Raw genomic sequence first — 19,343 nt, 5'->3', positions numbered from 1 at the left:
TCCACCTGTTCTGCTGCCTTCAGGGATCTATGTATATGCGCACGAAGGTCCCTCTGATCCTCTGTCTTTCCTAGGGTCTTACCATTCATTGTGTATTTCCTTGCCTTGTTAGTCCCTCCAAAATGCATCACCGCACACTTTTCAGGGTTACATTCCATTTGCCACTGTTCCACCCATCTGACTAACCCATCTATATCGTCCTGCAGACTGAGGCTACCCTCCTCGCTATTTACCACCCCACCAATTTTCGTGTCATCTGCGAACTTACTGATCATATATTTTACATTCACATTCAAATCATTAATGTAGAACACAAACAGCAAGGGACCCAGCACCGATCCCTGCGGTACCCCACTGGACACAGGCTTCCACAAAAACAACCTTCGACCATCACCCCCTGCCTTCTGCCACTGAGCCAGTTTTGGATCCAATGTGCCAAGGCACCCTGGATCCCATGGGCTCTTATCTTCTTGATCAGTCTCCTATGTGGGACTTTATCGAAAGACTTACTGAAATCCATGTATACCATAACCACTGCACTACCCGCATCCATACACCTAGTCACCCCCTCGAAAAATTCAATCATATTTGTCAGACATGGTCTTCCCTTGACAAAGCCATACTAACTATCCCTGATTAATCCTTGCCTCTCCAAGTGGAGACTAATTCTGTACCTCAGAATTTTTTCCAATAATACCCTACCACTTATGTTAGGCTCACTGCCTGTAATTGCATGGTTTATCCCTACTACCCTTCTTGAATAATGATACTACGTTAGCTGTCCTCCAGTCATCTGGCACATCCCCTGTGGCCAGAGAGGTTCTGAAAATTTGAGTCAGAGCCCTTGCAATCTCCTCCTTTGCCTCACACAGAAGTCTGGGATACATCTCGTCTGGGCCTGGGGATTTATCCACTTTTAAGCCTGCTAAAACCGCCAGTACCTCCTCCCTCTTGTTGCTAATGTGTTCAAGTATATCACAGCCCCTCTGCCCGATTTCTATGTCTACATCGTCCTTCTCCATAGTGAACACAGATGCAAAAAATTCATTTAAAACCCCACCTACATCTTCTGGCTCCACACACAGATCGCCACTTTGGTCCCTAATGGGCTCTACTCTTTCCCTAATTATCCTACTGCCCTTAATATACTAATAAAACACGTTAGGATGTTCCTTTATTTTGCTCACCAGTTTTATTTCATGGCCCCTCCTCGCTCTCCTAATTTCTTTTTTAAGTATCCCCCTGGACTTTTTATTCTCCTCTAGGGCTTCCTCTGTCTTTAGTCCTTTGTATCTGCCAAAAGCCTACCTTTTTTTCCTAATCCATTCTTGTATATCCCTTGACATGCAAGGTTCCCTGGGCTTGTTGGTCCCACCCTTGACCTTTACGGGAACATGTTGCCATTGTACTCTCTCAATTTCCTTCCTGAAAGACTCCCATTGCTCCGATGTGGATTTTCCTACAAGTAGCTGATCCCAGTCCACTTTGGCCAGATCCTGTCTTATCATCTTAAATTCGGCCTTCCCCCAATTTAGAACCATTATTTCCGGTCCATCTCTGTCCTTTTCCATGACTTCCTTAAATCTCACCGAATTATGGTCACTGTCACCAAAGTGCTCACCAATTAACACTTCTACCACTTGCCCGGCCACATTCCCTAGAATTAGATCAAGTACCGCCCCCTCTCTTGTAGGACCTTTTACATGCTGGCACAAAAAGTTCTCCTGGATGCACTTTAAGAATTCTGCACCCTCTAAGCCTTTCACACACTGACTATCCCAGTTAATATTGGGGAAGTTGAAATCCCCCACTATTATTACCCTATTATTTGCACATTTCTCTGAGATTTGCCGACATATCTGTTCCTCTATCTCCCCCTGACTGTTTGGTGTCCTATAGTACACTCGCAGCAAAGTGCTTGCTCCCTTTTTGTTTTTAAGTTCTCCCCATATGGCCTCATTAGATGAACCTGTTAATATATCATCCCTCCTTACAGCAGTAATTGACTCCTTAATGAATATTGTGACACCCCCTCCTCTTTTACCCCTCCTCTGTCTCGCCTGAATATTCTACACCCCAGTATATTGAGCTGCCAGTTTTGCCCCTCTCTCAACCCTGTCTCCGTAAAAGCAACAATATCATACTCCCATGTGTTCATCAACACCTTCAGTTCATCCACCTTATTCGCAAGACTCCTTGCATTAAAATAAATGCCATCCAGCCTTGCCCTACTCCCTTGTGCCGTTACATATTTGCTCTGCCTTCCAAGCTGACTTGTTTTTTCCTCTATATTTGGCTGTACATCACCCCCTACTATAACTCCACTCTGTATCCCGTCCCCTTGCAAAGTTAGTTTAAACCCCCCCCCAACAGTGATAGCAAACCTCCCCACAAGGATATTTGTCCCGTTCTGGTTCAGGTGCAACCTATCCGACTTGTACAAGTCCCACCTTCCCCAGAAGCAGAGCCAGTGATCCAGGAAGCTAAAGCCCTCCCTCCTGCACCAACTCTTTAGCCACGCATTCATCTGCTCTATGTTCCTATTCCTATACTCACTAGCACGTGGCACCGGGAGTGATCCAGAGATTGCAATCTCTGAGGTCCTGCTCTTTAATCTGCTACCTAGCTCCCTAAATTCTTGCTGCAGGACCTCATCCCTCTTCCTACCCTTGTCGTTGGTCCTAATGTGAACCACTACCTCTGACTGTTCACCCTCCCCCGACAGAATGCCCTGCAGCCGTTCAGTGACATGCTTGACCCTGGCACCAGGGAGGCAACAGACCATCCTTGAGTCATGTCTACGACCACAGAAACGCCTATCTGTTCCCGTTACGATTGAATCCCCTACCACTATTGCTCTCCCACTCTTTTTCCTCCCTTCCTCAGCAGCAGAAGCACCCCCGTTGCCAGGAAGTTGGCTGCTGCTGCCCTCCGCTAATAAGTCATCCCCCTCAACAGTATCCAAATTGGTATACCTGTTTGAGAGGGGGATGTTCACAGGAGTCCCCTGCACTGCCTGCCTGCTTCTACTGCTCCGCCTGATGGTCACCCATTTCCCCTCTGCCTGTGCAGCCCTTACCTGCGGTGTGACCAACTCACTATACTTGTTATCCACGAGCCTCTCAGCATCGCGAACGCTCCAAAACTCATCCATCCACAGCTCCAGCGCCTCAATGGGGTCTGCTATAAGCTGCAGCTGGATACATTTCCAGCACACATGGTCGTCAGGGACACCGGCAGTGTCGCTGAATTCCCACATAGCGCAGGTGGAGCATAACATGGGCTGAGCTGTCCTGACATGACTTACCCTTTAATTACTTTAAATTAATTCAATATCACCAATTAAAGAAATACACTAGGGCGCTTGTATGGCAGAAGTCCCTGCTACACCAGAGAAAGACCCGAGAAAAGAGAGAGAAATACTCACCAACCAATCACGTACCTGCTTCCTGGTAACGTCACACTTTGATTACATTTCACATCTCTCCCCCGCTGCTGAATTGGTATGCCTCGTTCGCTGCCGCCGCTTTTAAACTGCAGCCACGCTTATTGCTGCTCTCACCCAGTTCCAACCGCTGTGGTCGGGCCTCGTTCACTGCCGCCGCTTTTAATCTGCCACCGCGCTCCTTGCTGCTCTCACCCAGGTCCAGCCGCTGTGGTCGGGCCTCGTTCGCTGCCGCCACTTTTAAACTGCCACCACGCTCCTTGTTGCTCTCACCCAGGTCCAGCTGCAGTGGGCGGGCCTAGCTGCTGCCGCTGCTTTTATACTCACCGGTCGCAGCTCACCCCCAGGTCCAGCCTCTGTGCTCGGCCCTCACAGCTGCCGCGGCTTTTATATTCACCGGTCGCTGCTCTCCCCCAGGTCCAGCCGCTGTGCTCGGGCCTCGCAGCTGCTGCGGCTTTTATATTCACCGGTCGCTGCTCTCCCCCAGGTCCAGCCGCTGTGCTCGAGCCTCGCTGCTGCCACCACTTATATACTCGCCGGTCGCTGCACTCCCCCAGGTCCAGCCGCTGTGCTCGGGCCTCGCTGCTGCCGCCACTTTTGTACTCGCCGGTCGCTGCTCTCCCCCAGGTCCAGCCGCTATAGTCGGGCCTCGCTGCTGCCGACGCTTTTATACTCGCCGGTCGCTTCTCTCCCCCATGTCCCGCCATTGTGGTCGGGCCTCACTGCTGCCGCCGAATTTGTACTCGCCGGTTGCTGCTCTCCCCTAGGTCCAGACGCTGTGCTCGGGCCTCGCTGCTGCCGCCACTTTTGTACTCGCCGCCCGCTGCTCTCCCGCAGGTCCAGCCGCTGTGGTCGGGCCTCACTGCTGCCGTCGCTTTTATACTTGCCGGTCGCTTGCCTCCCCCAGCTCCAGCCGCTGTGCTCAGGCCTCGCTGCTGCCACCGCTATTACAGGTGCCGGTCGCTGCTCTCCCCCAGGTCTAGCCGCTGTGGTCGGACATCGCTCTCATTGAATGGCGGAGGGGCTGAATAGCCTACTCCTGCTCCTATCTTCTGTTTCTATGTTTCTGTTTCCCTCTCCTGGTGTCTCGCTATCACTGCACAGAGTTATACACCTTTCTCTCTCATTCCCTCTCCTGGTTTCTCTCTTTCACTGCACGGTTTTGCACGCCTTTCTCTCTCACTCCCTCTCCTGGTGTCTCTCTTTCACTGCATAGAGTTGCACAGCTTTCCCTCCCTCTCCCTCTCGTGGTGTCTCTCTTTCACTGCACAGTTTTGCAAACCTTTCTCTCTCATTCCCTCTCCTGGTGTCTCTCTTTCACTGCATAGAGTTGCACAGCTTTCCCTCCCTCTCCCTCTCGTGGTGTCTCTCTTTCACTGCACAGTTTTGCAAACCTTTCTCTCTCATTCCCTCTCCTGGTGTCTCTCTTTCACTGCATAGAGTTGCACAGCTTTCCCTCCCTCTCCCTCTCGTGGTGTCTCTCTTTCACTGCACAGTTTTGCACACCTTTCTCTCTCATTCCCTCTCCTGGTGTCTCGCTTTCACTGCACAGAGTTGCACAGCTTTCCCTCCCTCTCCTGGATTCTCTCTATCACTGCACGGTTTTGCACAACTTTCCCTCTCTCTCCTTCAGCCTGTGTCTTTCGGTCACTGCAAAGAGTTACAAACATTTCTCTCTCTCTCCCTCTCCTGGTGTCTCTCTATCACCGCAGAGAGTTACACACCTTTCTCTCTCTCTCCCTCTCCTGGTGTCTCTCTATCACTACACAGAGTTACACACCTTTCTCTCTCTCTCCCTCTCCTGGTGTCTCTCTATCACTACACAGAGTTACACACCTTTCTCTCTCTCTCCCTCCACTGGTGTCTCTCTATCACTACACAGAGTTACACACCTTTCTCTCTCTCTCCCTCTCCTGGTGTCTCTCTATCACTACACAGAGTTACACACCTTTCTCTCTCTCTCCCTCTCCTGGTGTCTCTCTATCACTGCACAGAGTTACACACCTTTCTCTCTCTCTCCCTCTCCTGGTGTCTCTCTATCACTACAGAGTTACACACCTTTCTCTATCTCTCCCTCTCCTGGTGTCTCTCTATCACTACACAGAGTTACACACCTTTCTCTCTCTCTCCCTCTCCTGGTGTCTCATTATCACTCCACAGAGTTACACACCTTTCTTTCTCTCTCACTCTCCTGGTGTCTCTCTATCACTGCACAGAGTTACACACCTTTCTCTATCTCTCCCTCTCCTGGTGTCTCTCTATCACTGCACAGAGTTACACACCTTTCTCTCTCTCTCTCTCTCTCGCCTTGTGTCTCTCTATTACTATACAGATTTACACCTTTCTCTCTCGCTCCCTCTCCTTGTGTCTCTCTATCACTGCACAGAGTTACTCAACTTTCTCTCTCTCTCCCTCTCCTGGTGTCTCTCTATCACTGCACAGAGTTACACACCTTTCTCTCTCTCCCCCTCTCCTGGTGTCTCTCTATCACTACACAGAGTTACACACCTTTCTCTCTCTCTCCCTCTCCTGGTGTCTCTCTATCAGTACACAGAGTTACACACCTTTCTCTCTCTCTCTCTCTCCCGGTGTCTCTCCATCACTACACAGAGTTACACACATTTCTCTCTCTCTCTCTCTCCCGGTGTCTCTCTATCACTGCACAGAGTTACACACCTTTCTCTCTCGCTCCCTCTCCTGGTGTCTCTCTATCACTACTCAGAGTTACACACCTTTCTCTCTCTCTCTCTCTCCTGGTGTCTCTCTATCACTACACAGAGTTACACACCTATCTCTCTTCTCCCTCTCCTCGTGTCTCTCTATCACTGCACAGAGTTACACACCTTTCTCTCTCTCTCCCTCTCCTGGTGTCTCTCTATCACTACAAGGAGTTACACACCTTTCTCTCTCTCACCCTCTCCTGGTGTCTCTCTATCACTGCACAGAGTAACACACCTTTCTCTCTCTCTCCCTCTCCTGGTGTCTCTCTAGCACAACACAGAGTTACACACCTTTTTCTCTCGCTCCCTCTCCTGGTGTCTCTCTATCACTACACAGAGTTACACACCTTTCTCTCTCTCTCCTTCTCCTGGTGTCTCTCTATCACTACACAGAGTTACACACTTAACTCTCTCTCTCGCCCTCTCCTGGTGTCTCTCTATCACTGCACACAGTTACACATCTTTCTCTCTCTCTCCCTCTCCTGGTGTCTCTCTATCACTGCACAGAGTTACACAACTTTCTCTCTCTGTCCCTCTCCTGGTGTCTCTCTATCACTACAGAGTTACACACCTTTCTCTATCTCTCCCTCTCCTTGTGTCTCTCTATCACTACACAGAGTTACACACCTTTCCCTCTCTCTCCCTCTCCTGGTGTCTCTCTATCACTCCACAGAGTTACACACCTTTCTCTCTCTCTCACTCTCCTGGTGTCTCTCGATCACTACACAGATTTACACCTGTCTCTCTCGCTCCCTCTCCTGGTGTCTCTCTATCACTGCACAGAATTACTCAACTTTCTCTCTCTCTCCCTCTCCTGGTGTCTCTGTGTCACTGCACAGAGTTACACACCTTTCTCTCTCTCCACCTCTCCTGGTGTCTCTCTATCACTACACAGAGTTACACACCTTTCTCTCGCTCTCTCTCTCCCGGTGTCTCTCTATCACTACACAGAGTTACACACCTTTCTCTCTCTCTCTACCGGTGTCTCTCTATCACTGCACAGAGTTACACACCTTTCTCTCTCGCTCACTCTCCTGGTGTCTCTCTATCAATACTCAGAGTTACACACTTTTCTCTCTCTCTCCCTCTCCTGGTGTCTCTCTATCACTACACAGAGTTACACACCTTTCTCTCTTCTCCCTCTCCTAGTGTCTCTCTATCACTGCACAGAGTTACACACCTTTCTCTCTCTCTCCCTCTCCTGGTGTCTCTCTATCAGTACAGAGAGTTACACACCTTTCTCTCTCTATCTCTCTCCTGGTGTCTCTCTATCACTTTACAGAGTTACACACCTTTCTCTCTCTCCCTCTCCTGGTGTCTCTCTATCACTACACAGAGTTACACACCTTTCTCTCTCTCTCCCTCTCCTGGTGTCTCTCTATCACTACACAGAGTTACACACCTTTCTCTCTCTCTCCCTCTCCTTGTGTCTCTCAATCACTGCAGAGAGTAACACACCTTTCTCTCTCTCTCCCTCTCCTGGTGTCTCTCTATCATTCCACAGAGTTACACACCTTTCTCTCTCTCTCACTCTCCTGGTGTCTCTCTATCACTACACAGATTTACACCTTTCTCTCTCGCTCCCTCTCCTGGTGTCTCTCTATCACTGCACAGAGTTACTCAACTTTCTCTCTCTCTCACTCTCCTGGTGTCTCTCTGTCACTGCACAGAGTTACACACCTTTCTCTCTCTCCACCTCTCCTGGTGTCTCTCTCCTCTTGTGTGAAACCAAATTAACAAATAAATTGTAACTAAAAACCAATAACCCCTTAAATAAACCTTAACCCCTCAAATTAAAATTTGATTATTTGAACTAATTATGCACTCCAGTCCCCGCGGCGCCCACCGTTCACGAAATTGCTCGAGCGTGCCGGCGGAGACCGCGTGCTCCATCTCCAGGGCCACCCGGGCGCGAACATGGCCGCGGAAGGGCGGGAGGCAATCAGGCCGGACGACCCCCTCGACCGCCCGCTGCCTGGACCGATTAATGGCTTTCTTGGCCAGGCCCAGGAGCAGGCCCACGAGGAGGTCCTCCAACCTGCCCGCTCCCCTCCGCACGGGGTGACCGTAGATCAGGAGCGTGGGACTGAAGTGCAACCAAAATTTGAGGAGCAGCCCCTTCAAAAAATGGAAGAGGGGCTGCAACCTCTCACACCCCATATATACGTGGAACACGGACTCCTCCAGACCGCAAAACAAACAGGCGGTCTGGGAGTCCGTGAACCTATTTAAAAATCTATTGCACGGAACTGCCCTGTGCAACACCCTCCAAGCCAAGTCCCGGATAGAACAAGGGAGGACTCCCGCATAGAGAGACCCCCATTGGGGACCTCCGTCTCCGTCCGGAGGTAAAACGGCACGCCACGGCGTGTCCGGACGGCAGGCGAAGATGGCAAAGTGGAAGGTGTGCAAGAGCAGCCCGTACAGGAAACCCCTCCGCGCAGAATGAAAAAGCACGGAGGGTATTTCCTCGAGACGGCTCCTGGTGTCTCTCTATCACTACACAGAGTTACACACCTTTCTCTCTCTCTCCCTCTCCTGGTGTCTCTCTATCACTACACAGAGTTACACACCTTTCAGTTCAGTTCAGTTCAGTTCAGTTCAAATGCTTTATTGGCATGAAAGTTTACAGAGAACCATATTGCCAAAGCTTACATAGCAAAAAGGTACAGTTTTCCAACATTCTGTAGGTGTCAATCGATTTGACATTTGTTGGGTATATACAATATTACTTTTAAACAATATTAATTTTAAACAGTCTTTCTACTTCATTTGGTATGTTCAATATTAATTTTAAACAGTCTTACTTTTAAACAGTCCTCAGGTTGTGACATGTTGTTACATATTTAGCCCCAAGGTATGGTCTGTCTCCTTCTCCTAGGACTAATCTCAATTTTGACAGATCATCCAGTTCCTTGAAATCTGGGGTTGTTTGGCTTAGCTTGTTGAATAATATGTTTCTTGATGTGTTGAATTTTTCGCATTTTAGGAGGAAATGCATTTCTGTTTCAACCTCGCCAGCCAGACATTGATCGCATATTCTATTCTCTCTAGGCTGCCAGGATTTCTTGTATCTGCCTTTTTCAATTTCCAGTTGGTGGTCGCTTAGTCTGTACCTGGTGAGGGTCTGTCTCTGTTTTGTGTCTCTGATGGTCGTGAGGTAGTCTGCCAGTTTATATTCTCTTTTTAGGGCCCGGTAACATTCTAATCTGCTTTGGCTTTCGGTTATTTTGTTCCAATGTTCCAGGTAGGTTTCTTTGCATTTTTTAATGATTTGGTTCACTCGGATTGGTGTTTGGACGGCTGTGTTGGTCTGGGGCTGGTCAGGGTCCGGCTGAGTACTTAGTTTCAGTAGCAGCTGACTCAGGGGACTCTTTTCTGGGTTTAGCTCTTGGGTCTGAAAGGCTTTGAAATGAAGGGTGTCTGGGGAGCTAGATTTGAGTTGATTTACACCTTTCTCTCTCGCTCCCTCTCCTGGTGTCTCTCTATCACTGCACAGAGTTACTCAACTTTCTCTCTATCTCCCTCTCCTGGTGTCTCTCTGTCACTGCACAGAGTTACACACCTTTCTCTCTCTCCACCTCTCCTGGTGTCTCTCTATCACTGCACAGAGTTACACACCTTTCTCTCGCTCTCCCTCTCCTGGTGTCTCTCTATCAGTACAGAGAGTTACACACCTTTCTTTCTCTATCTCTCTCCTGGTGTCTCTCTATCACTTTACAGAGATACACACCTTTCTCTCTCTCTCCCTCTCCTGGTGTCTCTCTATCAGTACACAGAGTTAGACACCTTTCTCTCTCTCTCTCTCTACTGGTGTCTCTCTATCACTACACAGAGTTACGCACCTTTCTCTCTCTCTCCCTCTCCTGGTGTCTCTCTATCACTACACAGAGTTACACACCTTTCTCTCTCTCTCTCCCTCTCCTGGTGTCTCTCAATCACTGCAGAGAGTTACACACCTTTCTCTCTCTCTCACTCTCCTGGTGTCTCTCTATCACTACACAGAGTTACACACCTTTCTCTGTCTCTCCCTCTCCTGGTGTCTCTCTATCACGACACAGAGTTACACACATTTCTCTCTCTCTACGTCTCCTTGTGTCTCTCTATCACTGCACAGAGTTACACACCTTTCTCTCTCGCTCCCTCTCCTGGTGTCTCTCTATCACTACACAGAGTTACACACCTTTCTCTCCCTCTCCCTCTCCTGGTGTCTCTCCATCACTACAAGGAGTTACACATCTTTCTCTCTCTCGCCTCTCCTGGTGTCCCTCGATCAATGCACAGAGTTACACACCTTTCTCTCTCTCTCCCTCTCCTGGTGTCTCTCTATCACAACACAGAGTTACACACCTTTCTCTCTCGCTCCCTCTCCTGGTGTCTCTAAATCACTACACAGATTTACACACCTTTCCTCTCTCTCCCTCTCCCGGTGTCTCTCTATCACTACACAGAGTTACACGCCTTTCTCCCTCACTCCCTCACCTGGTGTCTCTCTATCCTGCACAGAGTTACACACCTTTCTCTCTCTCCCCCTCTCCTGGTGTCTCTCTATCACGACACAGAGTTACACACCTTTGTCTCTCTCCCCCTCTCCTGGTTTCTCTCTCTCACTACACAGAGTTACACACCTTTCTCTCTCTCCCCCTCTCCTGGTGTCTCTCTATCACTACACAGAGTTACACACCTTTCTCTCTCTCTCACTCTCCCGGTGTCTCTCTATCACTACACAGAGTTACACACCTTTCTCTCTCTCTCCCTCTCCTGGTGTCTCTCTATCACTACACAGAGTTACACACCTTTCAGTTCAGTTCAGTTCAGTTCAGTTCAGTTCAAATGCTTTATTGGCATGAAAGTTTACAGAGAACCATATTGCCAAAGCTTACATAGCAAAAAGGTACAGTTTTCCAACATTCTGTAGGTGTCAATCGATTTGACATTTGTTGGGTATATACAATATTACTTTTAAACAATATTAATTTTAAACAGTCTTTCTACTTCATTTGGTACGTTCAATATTAATTTTAAACAGTCTTACTTTTAAACAGTCCTCAGGTTGTGACATGTTGTTACATATTTAGCCCCAAGGTATGGTCTGTCTCCTTCTCCTAGGACTAATCTCAATTTTGACAGATCATCCAATTCCTTGAAATCTGGGGTTGTTTGGCTTAGCTTGTTGAATAATATGTTTCTTGATGTGTTGAATTTTTCGCATTTTAGGAGGAAATGCATTTCTGTTTCAACCTCGCCAGCCAGACATTGATCGCATATTCTATTCTCTCTAGGCTGCCAGGATTTCTTGTATCTGCCTTTTTCAATTTCCAGTTGGTGGTCGCTTAGTCTGTACCTGGTGAGGGTCTGTCTCTGTTTTGTGTCTCTGATGGTCGTGAGGTAGTCTGCCAGTTTATATTCTCTTTTTAGGGCCCGGTAACATTCTAATCTGCTTTGGCTTTCGGTTATTTTGTTCCAATGTTCCAGGTAGGTTTCTTTGCATTTTTTAATGATTTGGTTCACTCGGATTGGTGTTTGGACGGCTGTGTTGGTCTGGGGCTGGTCAGGGTCCGGCTGAGTACTTAGTTTCAGTAGCAGCTGACTCAGGGGACTCTTTTCTGGGTTTAGCTCTTGGGTCTGAAAGGCTTTGAAATGAAGGGTGTCTGGGGAGCTAGATTTGAGGTGATTTAGGAAGTTTAGTGCTCGTTTTTGGATGTTTATTATCAGTGGGTATCTGCCTAGTTCGGCTCTGCATGCATTTGTTGGCGTTTTTCTTTGGGTGCGAAGGATGCTTCGGCAGAATTCTGCATGTAGGGCTTCTATTGTGTGTTTTTCCCATTTAGTGTAGCTTTGGTGATTTAGCGGGCCCCATACTTCACTACCCTACAGTGCAATGGGCAGGATTATGCTGTCAAAAATTTTGAGCCAGATTTTGATTGGGATTTGGATGTTGTAGAATTTTCTTTTTATTGCATATAGGGCTCTTCGGGCTTTTTCTTTTAGTGCATTCACTGCTATGCTGAAGCTCCCTGATGCTGTAATAGTTAGACCAAGCTAGGTGTAGCTCATAGTGTGTCCTATAGTGGTATCACTGAGGGTAAACTGGTATTTGTTTTCCTGACATCTGGGTCTTTTCTGAAAAATCATGATGTTGGTTTTCTTTAGATTTACTGTTAGAGCCCAATTTTGGCAGTATTTGTCGAGTAGGTCTAGTTGTTGCTGTAATCCCTGTTCTGTGGGAGACAGCAGAACCAGGTCGTCCGCATAGAACAGGGACTTCACTTCTCCATCCAGGAGACGGAGACCTGGTGACTCGCTTTGCTCCAGCATGTCTGCTAATTCATTTATGTATATGTTGAACAGGGTCGGGCTCAAATTGCAGCCCTGCCGGACGCCTCTTCTCTGGGTGAAGAAATCGGTGCGTTTGTCTCCAATTTTGACCCCGCATTTGTTTTTCAGATACATTGATTTAATAAGGTCATAGACTTTGCCCCCTATTCCACACTGAAGAAGTTTATAATAGAGCCCTTCGTGCCATATAGAGTCAAAGGCTTTCTTGAAGTCGATGAAACAGGCGAATATTTTCCCATTTTTTGTTTGGTGTTTATGTTTTTCAATGAGGGTGTGAAGGGTATAGATATGGTCGGTGTGCGGTGTTTTGGAACAAAGCCTATTTGGTTTTTTCTGAGGATATTATGTTTGTTAAGAAAATCAAGTAATCTACTATTTAGAATACTGCAGAATAACTTCCCTAGACAACTGTTGACACAGATGCCGCGGTAGTTATTTGGGTCTGATTTGTTTCCACTTTTATATATGGGGGAGATTAGTCCTTGGCACCAGATATCGGGAAAACAGCCTGAGCGTAATATGATGTTGAATAGTTTGAGTATCGCACCCTGCATCTCCATATTGCTGAACTTTAGCATTTCATTTTTGATGTTGTCTGGGCCACAGGCTTTCTTTAGGTGGAGAGATTTTGTTTTTGTGGCCAGTTCTTTCCATGTGATTGGGGAGTCTAGAGGGTTTTGGTTGTCTTTAATTGTTGCTTCTAATGTGTGGAGTTTTTCTGTGACCTGATGTTGACTTGGGTTTGTTTTGTTTTTTGGGATGTCTTTGTAGAGGTTTTCAAAATGTGTTCTCCAGATGTCGCCATCTTGGATTGGTAATGCTTGCAATTGTGTTGTACTCAGGTTATTCCACATTTCCCAGAATTGTTTTGGATTGGTGGAGTTTTCAATTTCTTCGAGTATTTTGTGGGTATAGTTTTGTGTTTTGTTCCTAATGGTGTGTTTATATCTTTTGAGGGTTTCATTGTATCTAGTACGTAGGTCCGGATTGTTTGGTTGCCGATGCTTTTGGTTTGATATTTTTCTCAGGTCTTTTCTGGCATTTTTGCATTCGTGGTCAAACCATTTCATATTTTTATTTTGACTTTTGTGATGCTTCCTCTTCTGTTTCACGAGGTCGGCTTTTACAGCTGCCTCGTGGAAGATCATATTTATATCCTCTATGGCCGTGTTTACACCATCTCTGGTGATCTCATATAGATTTTCTTTAAATTTTGAAATTTTACTTGTGAGATCAGGTGAATTTAGTGCTGTGATGAATTTATCTCCACTGTCTGGGGCCCATCTGTATGTCTGGTTTATTTTATGTAGCTTACTGTGTTCCTTTTTTGTGTCTGTAGTTTGGGCAGAAAGTTTAAGGTACACATTTATTTGGTTATGGTGTGAGAGGGGGGATTGCTGCCTGACAGTGAATGCGTTGATATCGCAGGGGTCCAGGTCAGTGATTGTATAGTCCACCACACTAGACCCAAGAGTTGAGGAGTATGTGAGTCTCCCTAGGGAGTCCCCTCTGAACCTACCATTAACTATGTACAGGCCTAAGGCTCGGCAGAGTTGCACTACCTCCCTACCGCTTTTATTTATTTCACGATCAAGGTTGTTCCGATTTGCGATGGCTGGTGTGACATCTAAAGGGGTCTGGCCAAACACATGGTTGTTTCCCTGTGGGTCTATGAAGTCAGGTTCACAGCCGGTCCTTGCATTTAGGTCCCCACATATTATCACCTTTCCTTGGGCCTGGAAATGGCTGATTTCCATGTGGAGAGTATCAAATAACTCCTCTTCGAAATATGGCGAATCTATTGGAGGTATGTAGATCGCACATAAGTAAACATCTTGTTTTGCTATTCCTATATTTTTATCTAGTTTTAGCCATACGTGTGATTTCCCCTGTTTTACCGGTGAGATGTGTTTGTCCAGTTCTCCCTTATACCACACCAATATTCCCCCGGAGGTTCTGCCCTTGCGTGTTTTAGTGTTCTTTACTGAGGGCACAATGATTTCATGGTACATTGGAGGACAGTGGGTCGGCATGTCCTTTTGGCACCATGTTTCTGTTAACACAATTATATCAATGTCTTTTATAGCTTTTAGGAATTCAGGGTCTGTACTCTTCATCCCAAAAGTTGAGGAGCGGAGGCCCTGGATATTCCAGCAGCTTATGTGGAAAGAACGCATTTATATAGTTCAATAAAACGAAATAAAATGGGCCTATTTTGTGGGATGAGTGTGGAAACACTATTTTCTATAATGCTAAGTGATGATTTAGTATAAATTTCATGAGGCATGCACATATATCTATCTAATAATAGTAATAATACTGATAAGATAACAATAATGATAATGATAAATAACAATATTAATAATTTCTCCGGCTTTCTATCAGGCTGTTCAGCATCGTCATGATCTTTCTCAGTTCTTGGTCTACAGTCTGTGGTCTAGAGGGGGGTCTTGGGTCAGGTATAAAAGCACGGTTCTGTTGTCGGTTTTGTAAAGGGGGGTGGGGGACATTGGTGGTCCTGTTTGGGCTCCCAATGGTAGGGGGGGTGGGAGGGCTGCGTCTTTTGGCAGTGTTTATGAGGTTTCTTGCGAAGACCCACATCCGCTGTTTGAGTAGATGTATTTCGTCATAGAGGTCCCTTGTGTTGATGTTTGGATGATGGGCCAGGGAGACGTTGGGGAGGACAGAACATCTCGTGTCGATCTCCCTGTTGGTGTTGTGGATTATATAGGCTGGGGTGTCCTTTCTGGGCAGTAGTGTGGAGATCACGATCCGCGCCTCGGGGAATTCCCTGCTGGCCTTTTCTGCCATCCTGCTCACCGCCCAAGCCGTGCCTTCCTGTAGGGTGCGTAGGTCCTTCGTGCCTGTGTGGATCACAATCCATTTGGGGCTTCCAAGGGATTCTTTGTTCAGGATCTTCATTGCTTGGCCTGTGTTGCTGCACCATTTTTTCAGGACTTGATGGTCTGGGAACAGCCTCTGGGGGTCCAGAAACTTTCCGTTGGAGTCGGTCAGCAGGACCGCCTGAGGGGCTGGTTTTTCAGACTGGGTAACAGTAGTCTGGGTAGGACTCGCCTGGTGGCTGGTTGTTGGCTGGGTTTCTGGGATATATTGTGTGGCAGGAGCGGGGTTTGGGGCTTTCGGTGTGTCCTCGTTTGGGGGGGTATCTGTCGGTTTTTGTGTTCCTGTGTGTGAGGACTGGGTAGCAGTAGTCTGGGCATGACTCGACTGAGGGCTGGTTGGAGCGGGGTTTGTGGCTTTCGGTGTGTCTTCGTGTGGGGTGGCATCCGGCGGTTTCTGTGTCCTTGTGTGTGTTGTTTTTGTGTCCTCAGGTTTTTGGACCTTAAGAGGTTTGTGTTGCCTGCTGAGCCTTTCTACGGTCTCCTTCATTTTGTTTAGTTGAGTACGGAGTTCTTTGATCTCATTTCTTTGCTCCTCTATGGTCTTTCTCAGCTTGTGGATGGTGGACTCGTGTTCCGTTTTTAGCTGTTTGAATTCCTCCTTCAAATTCTTGGCCAATGTTTCTCTGTATTCGTTGAAATCAAGTTCTAGTTTGGCCAGATTCTCTTTCGTCATTTTGTTTTCGTTGAGAGGTGTGGGGGGGGTGGAGATGTACAGGGAGGTGTTTTCCTCTGCTGGTCTCTCTTCTTCTTCCTCCACTTGGCTCTCCTCATCCTCTGTTCGACTCTCTTTTGCTTCCTGTCCATTGGTCCTCTTTGTGTCTGCCTTAGTTTTCAACTGGGGGAATTCCTTTTCGAAGGTGTCCAGATTTTCCACATTCCCCTATATCATGATCTTTCTATTTTTGTTGTAGTAGCTTATGGTTAGCAGGGGGTCATCTTTATCTAGGTTTCCATCTTTACATATTTTCAGTCTGCCTCCACTGCCAATACCTTCACTGGAGACGTATGTGTAGTGTTTTTGTAAAGTCTCCTTCCAGGAGGTGACGTATTCGGTGTAGAATATGAGGTTGTTCTTCAGCTTAGTCCCTTTGTGTGTGGTACAGTCCACGTAGAGGATTTCTGGGTTATTTTTTAGTGTTGTGTACTTGTATTTTTCCTTTGCTTTATTTTTTGTGCATTGCTCAGGATATATAATTTCCCTGCTCATTGTAGTCGTCTGTTTTTTGTCTCAGATAGATAACTTTTTTTTTTTCTCTTTTTTGTGTCGTGTTCCACCTTAGCCCACTTTTAGGTCCAAAATTGGGAGTTTTTCAGGGGTTCATCTTTGATATAGCTGCTCTTAAAGGTTTATCTTTCTCTTTTTCTCACAGGCTCTTGGTTCGGGTAGTTTATCGTTTCTCTCGGGTTTCTATTCCTTTTCCTCGCGGGTTTGTTGTTCTTTTTTCAGGTTTTTTTTTTTTTTCGAGCTAAATTTAAATAAAATTAAACTTTTTCCGAACTAACTTTAACTAAAATGAAACTTAGGTAGAGTTAGGTAAAACTTATTTCTCCGGCTTTTTCTCTCCAGCTGGTGTTTCCTCTCCTCTCTCTCTCTCTCTCGCTCCGTCTCTCTCTCTCTAGGTGCAGTTACCTCTCTTTGCTCCTTTTCTCCTTTCAGCCGTTTCCCTTCGTTCAAATTTCGCGCTCTCAGCTCTCAGCTCCCAACGCTCTCTACGGGCTTCTGCCCTGGCCCCAGCCTCTCGGCTCGGCTGTGCTGTCCCGGCCCGGTGTTTGTCCGAGTTTCTCCGACCCCGGAGTTTCTCGGGTTTCAGGCCCCGGGCTTGCTCGCTCTCCAGGCCCGACCCGATCCGGCACCCCTACCTCTCCACTCGCCTCTTTGACTGGCTCGGGCCGCTTTCTACTCCTGTTGCTGCTCGCACTCCTTCTCTCCGGTGCCTCGCTCGGCCCGGTTCCTCGGGCCTTTCTCCGGCTTCAGGCTCCGTGCTCTCTCTCTCTCTCCCACTCCTGGTGTCTCTCTATCACTGCACAGAGTTACACACCTTTCTCTCTCTCTCCCTCTCCTGGTGTCTCTCTATCACTACACAGAGTTAGACACCTTTCTCTCTCTCTCCCTCTCCTGGTGTCTCTCTATCACTACACAGAGTTACACACCTTTCTCTCTCTCTCCCTCTCCTGGTGTCTCTCTATCAGTACACAGAGTTCCACACCTTTCTCTCTCTCTCTCTCTCCCGGTGTCTCTCTATCACTACACAGAGTTCCACACCTTTCTCTCTCTCTCTCTCTCCCGGTGTCTTTCAATCACTGCACAGAGTTACACACCTTTCTCTCTCGCTCAATCTCCTGGTGTCTCTCTATCAATACACAGAGTTACACACCTTTCTCTCTCTCTCCTTCTCCTGGTGTCACTCTATCACTACACAGAGTTACACACCTTTCTCTCTTCTCCCTCTCCTAGTGTCTCTCTATCACTGCACAGAGTTACACACCTTTCTCTCTCTCTCCCTCTCCTGGTGTCTCTCTATCAGTACAGAGAGTTACACACCTTTCTCTCGCTGTCTCTCTCCTGGTGTCTCTCTATCACTTTACAGAGTTACACACCTTTCTCTCTCTCTCCCTTTCCTGGTGTCTCTCAATCAGTACACAGAGTTAGACACCTTTCTCTCTCTCTTTCTCCACTGGTGTCTCTCTATCACTACAAAGAGTTACACACCTTTCTCTCTCTCTCCATCTCCTGGTGTCTCTCTATCACTACACAGAGTTACACACCTTTCTCTCTCTCTCCCTCTCCTGGTGTCTCGCTATCACTACACAGAGTTACACACCTTTCTCTCTCTCTCCCTCTCCTGGTGTCTCTCTATCAGTACACAGAGTTCCACACCTTTCTCTCTCTCTCTCTCTCCCGGTGTCTCTCTATCACTACACAGAGTTACACACCTTTCTCTCTCTCTCTCTCTCCCGGTGTCTCTCTATCACTGCACAGAGTTACACACCTTTCTCTCTCTCTCCCTCTCCTGGTGTCTCTCTATCAGTACAGAGAGTTACACACCTTTCTCGCGCTATCTCTCTCCTGGTGTCTCTCTATCACTTTACAGAGTTACACACCTTTCTCTCTCTCTCCCTCTCCTGGTGTCTCTCTATCAGTACACAGAGTTAGACACCTTTCTCTCTCTCTCTCTCTACTGGTGTCTCTCTATCACTGCACAGAGTTACACACCTTTCTCTCTCTCTCCCTCTCCTGGTGTCTCTCTATCACTACACAGAGTTACACACCTTTCTCTCAGTCTCCCTCTCCTGGTGTCTCTCTATCACTACGCAGAGTGACACACCTTTCTCTCTCGCCCCCTCTCCTGGTGCCTCTCTATCACTACACAGAGTTACACACCTTTCTCTCTCTCCCCCTCTCCTGGTGCCTCTCTATCACTACACAGAGTTACACACCTTTCACTCTCTCTCACTCTCCCGGTGTCTTTCTATCACTACACAGAGTTACACACTTTCTCTCTCTCTCCCTCTCCTGGTGTCTCTCTATCACTGCACAGAGTTACACACCTTTCTCTCTCTCCCACTCCTGGTGTCTCTCTATCACTACACAGAGTTACACACCTTTCTCTCCCTCTCCCTCTCCTGGTGTCTCTCTATCACTACACAGAGTTACACACCTTTCTCTCCCTCTCCCTCTCCTGGTGTCTCTCTATCACTACACAGAGTTACACATCTTTCTCTCTCTCTCCCTCTCCTGGTGTCTCTCTATCACTACACAGAGTTACACACATTCCTCTCTCTCCCTCTCCTGGTGTCTCTCTATCACTACACAGAGTTACACACCTTTCTCTCTCTCCCTCTCCTGGTGTCTCTCTATCACTACATAGAGTTACACACCTTTCTCTCTCAGTCCCTCTCCTGGTGTCTCTCTATCACTACACAAATTTACTCACC

Source organism: Somniosus microcephalus, unplaced genomic scaffold, assembly GCF_052327205.1.
Source record: "Somniosus microcephalus isolate GS21.2 unplaced genomic scaffold, FLI_Smic_1.0 unresolved_chr5, whole genome shotgun sequence".
Lineage (NCBI taxonomy): Eukaryota > Metazoa > Chordata > Chondrichthyes > Squaliformes > Somniosidae > Somniosus > Somniosus microcephalus.
This window is presented reverse-complemented; position numbering follows the sequence as displayed.